Genomic DNA, 8,575 nt, shown 5'->3' with positions numbered 1-8,575 from the left:
GGTTTTTGGGCCACACCCGGTGACGCTCAGGGGTTACTCCTGGCTATGTGCTCAGAAGTCGCTCCTGGCTTGGGGGACCATATGGGACACCGGGGGATCGAACCGTGGTCCGTCCTAGGCTAGCGCAGGCAAGGCAGGCACCTTACCTCTAGCGCCACCGCCCAGCCCCTCTTGCTGTTGTTTTAATATAAATTAGAGTTAGAGTGTTGGTGTGGGGATGGTGAGGCCTATCTCAGTTGGCTGGGCCCATCTCCTGCAACCCCTACAGCCTGGTCGGTCTGGAGGTAACAGGGTGACACAGAGAAGTTCACAAAGCAGTCAGATGAAGTTCCAGGAGTCAGCAAGCTTTATTTCATGGTCCTTTCCTAACCGCCATGTACATTTTCTCACATGGCTTCTATGCTAAGCCTTTTCCTAGCAGCTACTTCTCTGCTCCTTCTCTGGCTCTCCCTGCCTCTGTCTCTCTATCAGCTGCTCTTCAGGCTTCGTTGCTGACTGACTTCCCTTTGCTGATTCTCCTTGTTGATTCTCTCTACTGAGTCTCCCTTCTCTCTCTAACTCCCTTCTTTATCCCCTCTCCCCCCCACAAGGACACTTCTCTACCCGCCCATTCCAGTTATTGGTAGTTCTGATCATTCATGTGGGATAAATAGGGAAGGGGATAACAACACTTTGCTACTCATATTTGGATCCTACTCACATTCATAATTTTCTTAATTTTATAAATTAAAGTCACAATGCAGGAGCCATATCAAAATAGTGAGATGGACACAAGGGTTAAGGGATGTTACAGGAGCTTTTAACACAGGTGGTCCTGGTTTCTTTCAGAACATTGTCCATTGAGCTAGCCCACAAGTGATTCCTGACAACAAAACAAGTAGTGAGCCCTGAACACTGCCAGAGGTGGCCCAGAACCCTGCCTCAAAATTGGTGTGTGTGTGTGTGTATGTGTGTGTGTGTGTGTGTGTGTGTGTGTGTGTGTGCTCGTGCACGTGCAGATGGAGAGGCAACAGATTGCATAAGACTAAGGATATGGCTCAACGATAAAGCATTTGCTTTGCATGTGTGAGGTTCTGGATTCAATTCCTGGCACCACCAAAATAATTAAATAAATAAAAGAAAGATTGAATGAATAAACAGATGAATGACATCCTCTTTACTCTTCCTATAAACAAAAGTCAGTGTTTGGAAACAGTTGATGTTTTTAAAATGTCAGCTGACAGCTGAGATGAAGGGAGTAGCTTCTTACTAATTTAGGGTGGTAAATAAAGGCAAAAACCTTAGTTTCCTGAGTCGGGTGTGAATTATGGAGATAAATCCATCCCAAGCACTGACACAGCAAAGGTGATTTTGAAAACCATTTTTCCTATGCTTGGTCTCGCTACCAGGGAAAGGCTCTGAGAGTGGGCAGTGCCCTGGGCTCACTGTCTTTTGCTCCTGGTGTGCTGCTAGAGTGATGCCCACTTGCTGTCTTTATAATAGCTTGTGTTCTCACCACCCATATCTGCTCTTCCCTGATTCACACCTGGAGGTGTGAATTTAATCAAATTACAATTAATCACATTTAGTCAAATTACACTTGATTGTAATTCAGAACTAATGGAACACTTTGTGGAGAAATTGAGGTACTAGTCCACCCACCTCTGGATCACACTCAGCATCGGAGGTGGTAATGTCTTGGATCAAACTCAAACTTGGTGCTGGACAACCGACTCACACCCCAGCAGGCAGAAAGGGGCAGTGTGGGGGATTATCCCCGACTGAGAAAGGCAGAGTGGCCCAGCCATGCCAGTGGGCCTTACTCGCAGGCAGGGCACAGGAAAAATGAGGTTCTCGGAGTCACCAATGAAAAGACTTTTAATCCTGTCCTACAGGATTGTCGACACTACAGGCAGTGTAGACACCAAGAATAATCTGGTGTTCCTTTGTCTTCTCTCTGGCCAGAGTCCAGATCAGGGACCAGACCAGGAGCATAAGGAGCAGGGAGATAGCAGACACTTAGCATCAGAGGGACCGCAACTGCACACATGTACACACTTGCACGTGCAGCATTACAGGAGCAAACCAGTACATCTGTACACACATAACATATGTCCATCCTTGTCCCCCCACCTCCCAGTCCAATTGGCCCCACACTGTGCTCCGATTTTAAGTCATTTTTCACTTATGGCCCCTTTGGGATATCTTGTTTTTGTTTTTGTTTTTGAGCCACACCCGGCAGTACTCAGGGGTTACTCCTGGCTGTCTGCTCAGAAATAGCTCCTGGCAAGCACTGGGGACCATATGGGACACCGGGATTCGAACCAGCCACCTTTGGTCCTGGATCGGCTGCTTGCAAGGCAAACGCCGGTGTGCTATCTCTCCGGACCCCCCTTTGGGATATCTTGATGGCCATGGGGGCAGGGGAGAGTGATCACATAGCTCCTGGGTGGGAAACACTGACTCTGAGACAGACTAACCCTTAAGTCATCAAAATCATGCCCAGATGGACATCCAGGAACCCTGGCCAAGACCTGGAAACCCAGACACAGGACACGAGTCCGTCTGTGCTGCTGCTGATCTCACAAGCTCACGAGGAGATGCTCAAACCCAGCTCAAATGAGCTCTCTCCTGAGGACCCAAGGACCCAGCTATCGGGCCCCCCATAGATCCACAGCGCAGACGGCCCACCCGCTGATGAGAATAAAGCTGGTTATGGACACTGTGACAAGACAATCCACACTGTGAGGTTCCATTGTTCCAGGGAGTCACAAATGTCAGGCTGCTTAGTATGTGTCTCTGCCTCGGTATCGGCTGGGCAGGAAGATCCTGAGGCTGCAGAAATGTGGAGTTAAATCATTATCAAATCTGTCTCTTTAGACATGTGATAGAGACAAGTCTGGGGCATGTCTGCACCTGACAGGCCACATGGGTGTGCCTGCCCCAAACCAAAATGAGTAAGATAAAAAAATAAAAGTTATAAAAGTAAATAAATAATAAAATGTTTTCCAACCAGATATGTTCAGGGTTCAAAGCAAGACAAGAACCCCCACTATGTCTGTAAAGTAGATTTGAGGTTGCAGAAATCAGTTCTGAGAACATGCCTTGGGGAGTAGAAAATTCACAGCCCACAGCAAGGACCTGGATGTCCACTGTGGCCCAAGGGTCACTTCTTTTCATGGTTCCCACACTCGCTATAAAGCACCTCCCACTTTCTGTGGGCCTCATAGTCAGTTCTGTCAAAATTCAACTTCAAGACTTGGCAAACTTGATTACAGCCCTTGCTCTTTCATGGCCAACAAGCTCTGAGCTTGTTAACTGGGGGCAAGAATGAAGCCTGCAACAGGTGAGCATGTCTGCCTGCACTGTCCTTCCTAATGCTCCCATCCCTCATCCCTGCGGAGGTACCTCCATGGAGCTGTGAAGTGTGAATGGAACGTGCCAGATCTCACCTTGCTTTCTGCTGAATTCCCCTTCTGAGTCTTGGAAAATTGTTTATCGCCACGCAGATGAATTCCTTCCAGCATAAAGATTCTGGGGGTGACCAGGCTTTGTGAACCTTACTAATGAATGCCACCCATTTAGTTGCCCTGTGTTTATCCTGCAAGACACTCAGAGGGAGGCCTTGACCCTGAGGTCCTCTTGAGTTCCACTAGTGGTGGTGGGTTCTTTGATTAGGCTGATTTGAGCATATTTTGCATTCTGGCTTTCTGAAATGGTGAAAGTCATAGTTCAGGTATCCATTTCTTTGTCCAGAGACGTAGGGAGAATGGAGAATGGCCTTATATATGGCTGGTCGATCCCTATACTCCTGACATCTCCTTGTTCACCTCCGGGCCATAGAACATGTCCTGGGCACAGGCAATACTGGTCTCTGAGCATTGTGAATCCATCCCCTAACAAGCAGTAATTCAAACTCAGGAGACAGTAAAGGTGTGGGAACCCCACCTCAGCTCCACATCACACCCCAACACTGCCAGTAGAGCCCAGGGTGTATAACTGGGTTGGCTCAGATAGCCCCTGGCACCATGTCCTCAGACCTTCACGTTGTTATAGTTACACCCCAGTTGGCAGAGTATTACTAGGAGAAGCATCCCAGAACTCCTGAGCTCTGTGTAGGGGTTCCCCAAAAAGCTAAATAGAGCCCTAAGGAAGACTCTAAGTGTACAAGCACAAGCGCGCACAGGCGCGCGCGCACACACACACATACACACACACACACACACACACACACACACACCAGAGCCTACATGGGACTGGAGCAATAGATAGTACAGCAGAAAGGCTTTCTCTGGTCTTGCTCATGGCTAACCCAGGTTCACTCCCCAGCACCCCATATGGGCCCCTAAGTCCATTAGCTGTGATCTCTGAGCACTTTCCATCAGGAAAAGCCCTAAGCAAAGACATATGTGGCCCTACACCAAAAAATAAACAAAAAACACCAGAGCTGTGTTTTTATGGGAGTACCAATATAGAAAAAAACCTATACTTTAATCTTTAAAGAGGAAAGAGACATAGGCTGGAAAGACAAAGAGTGGACAAGTCCTGTCCCAATTCCCGGCCTGGAGGTGAGGGCATGGAAAGCAGGAGTCTAAGGTGAAGGGGGAGATTGTGCAAGAGAAAACCTCCTACAAGATGTGGGGTTCATCTTCCAATAGCAGAATGGTGCAACAGAGCTGAAGGTTTCTCTGAGTCAAAAAAACTCATTGATGGTGGGAGATTGTAAACTCCCCTGTGGGTTTTTCCTGCTCCATTTTCAGGTGGTGTGAGGCTGTTCTGTGCCTCAAGGGATGTTGCAGGAGGCATCAGAGGAAATCTCCAAGTGTAGGGCTGTCCCCACAATGGTCCTGCAGGCCCTGAAATTTCCACAGATAATTCCAAAATGTGCTCTAAGGCATGTCCAGAAACCCCTACCCCACCCCCTCACACAAGGCACCCCACACAGGATTTTTTCTATCTGACTCTGGCAGGTGCAACCCCAGCAGATTGCCAGTAGCAAAAGGGTTACAGGAGGACGTGGTCACTGTTGATTCAAGAGATGCTGATAAAGCAGAATTTTCTGACCGTCCTTGTTACCTATATCTGAGTTAGGCAGAAAGCTCGCCATGTGCCCAGTTCTAATCACATGAGGGGAAGAACATGCTACCATCCATCACAGTGTTTATTTTGTGATGTGTGCATTACCTGGGGCCCACTTGATGACACAAGGACTAGAGGACTAGAGCTCAGGCCTGGCATCTGGAGCCCCAGGTTGGATACCTGGCACATGATTTTCAGCGCATCACAGGGAGTGGCCTTCAAGCACCAAGGCCACAGCACCCAAAGACCATCCAGTATGACCCATAATCTAAAATTTAAACTAGGCCAGAAAAAAACCATAAAATGTTCTATGTCACAATCTCAGAAAACTTTGGAAAAAAAGAAAAATCAACATAACAAATTATAATTTGTGTTGTGTATAATTACTATATTACATTTTGGTTGGGGGGCATACTCCGTGGTGCTCAGAGTTTACTCCTGGCTCTGCATTTAAGGATCACTTTTGAGGACTCAGGCACCATATGGGTACTGGAATTGGCCATATGAAAGGTAAGGACCACTAGACCAGGGGTCCTCAAACTTTTTAAACAGGGGGCCAGTTCACTGTCCCTCAGACCATTGGAGGGTCTGACTATAGTAAAAACAAAACTTATGAACGAATTCTTATGCACACTGCATATATCTTATTTTGCAATGAAGAAACAAAACAGATACAAATACAATGTGTGGCCCGCGGGCCATAGTTTGAGGACCACTGCACTAGACTATCACTTCAATTCCTGTATTGCATATTATTGATTAAATTAGAAAACAAACTTTTATGTAGGATATGCAGATTCCAGGATCTTTAGTACAGACACATGATACCAACAACAGAGACTGTGTGAAAAATAAAAGTGTATTAGCACTACAGACAATGATGTGGATTGGACAAACTAGTGTGTCAGGAAACTTCAGGGGTAGGGTCTCTTTGTATTTAGGCCAAGGCTTTTCCTTTCCATGTCCTTCATATTTTGATGGGCCTATGCAAACAATAATTTCCACTCTAACACCGTTTTTACTGTACTCCTTTGACTCTAATCCTTAAGAAAAACAACCCACTTAAACTTTTGAGGTTAACTTAAACTAATATGCATGTGCATGGAAGTTTAAAAAAGTACTTTGCCTTCAATATTTAAGGAGTTACATAAGTTTTATGGCTTTACATTGCTTTGTGTGCTGCTAAGAAATATTATATATTACAATCTGGGGACTTGAGGGACAAAGTAATTGTACATGGGTTGTTTTATTTTTCTTAATGTTCTTTGGCTGAAAGTTCAAAGTTAAGATATCAGCAAGGGGACTTCTGAGAATTCTGTTTATGGGTGATTATCCTCCCACTGTAATTTTACCTTGTCCTCTTTCTTTGCATCTTTGTTCTCATAATTAAAAATTAAAAAAGAAAATAAAAAAATAAAACAAACTTTTATTCCATGCTTAAACTTCATTTATCTATTCAATATGTCCTCCCAAAAGTATGTTGCGCTATGTACAAATGAGAGAAAAAGCAAAAAGATGTTTATGTTTTCACAGACCCAAATGTAACTATTTTTTTTTCCAACTTCATTTGTTTGTATTCAAACTTGTCCATCTTTAAAGAGAGTAAAATTGAATAGGCCCCAGCTCTCAGTTGGCAATGGGAAAAGTACAGATGACATTTGGTTGGTAAGGTCTTCTGAAAAATGTCTGGCAAACTTGGCAAGAATCTAAAGTCCTACACCTTTTGATGCATTGGTTATTCTTCCCTCACATGAGAACTGACTATTGCTTGGAATACTGCTGAGAAAGGCAGAAACTGAATTATCCAAGCAACCACCATTAAGGGCTGTTCCTCTGGAGAAGAGAGCAATGCCTAAGCCAGGGACATGGCTCAAGTGGTTGAAATAAGCCTGGCTGTGGCACCCCCAAGTTGGAAACCTGGCTCCAACATCACCTCCAATCCCAGAAAGTCCACTGAACTAAATCCCAGAAAGTCCACTGAACTAAAGATAGGAGGGTACGAGAGCATATCTCAGTCTAAGCACAGAGTATGTTTTGCATGTGTGAGGCCCAGAGTTTGATCCCAAGCCCCTTGGGGGGGGGGGCTTATATCTATCTATCTATCTATCTATCTATCTATCTAATTTTCTTTTAAGAGGGAAATGTACAACCACATGTACTAATAAGAAAGATGGTTCTGAGTTATTGGCTATAATTGTTACTTACTGTATGGACTTACATAAAGTCATTTAACTTCTTTTTCACCTCCATTTCCTTCTCTGTAAAGTGAGGCCTTTACTGGAATGAAGTGGCTGCCTTGTGATTCCATTAGAGGACAGTCAGTGGCCTGCATCAGGCTTCCCATGGAGAAGTATCAGAGCAGCAACAAATCGCAATAATAATCTTATTGCCAGAGAAAGCTCCAAACTTCAAAAGAGAAAGCTAGGGCCAGAGTGGTAGCACAGCAGTAGGGTGTTTGCCTTCCACACGGCTGACCCACGATGGATGTGTGTTAAATTCCTGGCATCCCATGTGGCCCCGAGCCAGAAGCGATTTCTGAGCACAGAGCCAGGAGTAACCCCTGAGTGTCACTGGGTGTGACCCAAAAAACAAAACAACAACAACAACAAATGACACGCTAACTGATTTTCTTTGATATAAACTAAATTTTTTTTGCTATTGTTTACTGGGTTTAAAACAAAACATTTTCACTTTTTACATTATACCTGTTAGTATTTATGGGTAGGGAGGAGTGCCTTACACACAGTCAACCCATTTTTGACCCCACTACCCCATAAAGACCCCTGAACACCAGCCAGAGTGATTCCTGAATGCAAAGCCAGGAGTGATCGCTGAGCATTGCCAGGTGCGACCCCAAAAGAAACAAAATGAGGATGAAATCATGCCATTTATTTACATTTTAAAGATGGAGGTTGTCTGACCTTGTGCTTTGCATGAAGAAGGCTGATTTCACCTCCACTCCTGGCATTACATGGTTCCCTGAGCACTTCTAGGAAGGACCCCAAGCACTGTGTCAGGACAAACATCCTAGCAGTGCCTGGTGTAGCCTCAAAACAAAGAAACTTGAAAAGATTCAGGAGCCTCTGGACTATGGGTTGGTTGTTTCTATCAATCCTCCCTTCTTTCTGTGATTTAGCAGAATGTTTCTGCTTAAAAATCCTCTTATGGGCTGGAGACATAATTCAGTAGGGAAGGTTCTTGCCTTGCATGTCCTTATCCCGGGCACCACTCTGGTCCTCAAAATAAGGAGTCCTCAAACCAAGGAGTGAGCTCTGTGTACAGTGAGGAGTGAGCCCTGAGCACACAGAGTTTGGAGCGAGCCCTGAAAACAGAGCCAAGATTAATCCTGAGCAAAGAGCCAGGAGTGATCCCTGAACATTGTCATTCATGAGACTTGAATACAGTCAGGCCTGAGCCATGAGCACAGAGCCAGAAGTGAGGCTTGAGCACAGTCAAGAGTTCTGAGCAAGGGTCCGGAGAGATAGCATGGAGGAATGGGATTTGCCTTGCATGTAGA

Source organism: Suncus etruscus, chromosome 13 (assembly GCF_024139225.1).
Source record: "Suncus etruscus isolate mSunEtr1 chromosome 13, mSunEtr1.pri.cur, whole genome shotgun sequence".
NCBI lineage: Eukaryota > Metazoa > Chordata > Mammalia > Eulipotyphla > Soricidae > Suncus > Suncus etruscus.
The sequence above is the reverse complement of the archived record's forward strand: the minus strand, read 5'-3'. Positions refer to the sequence as shown.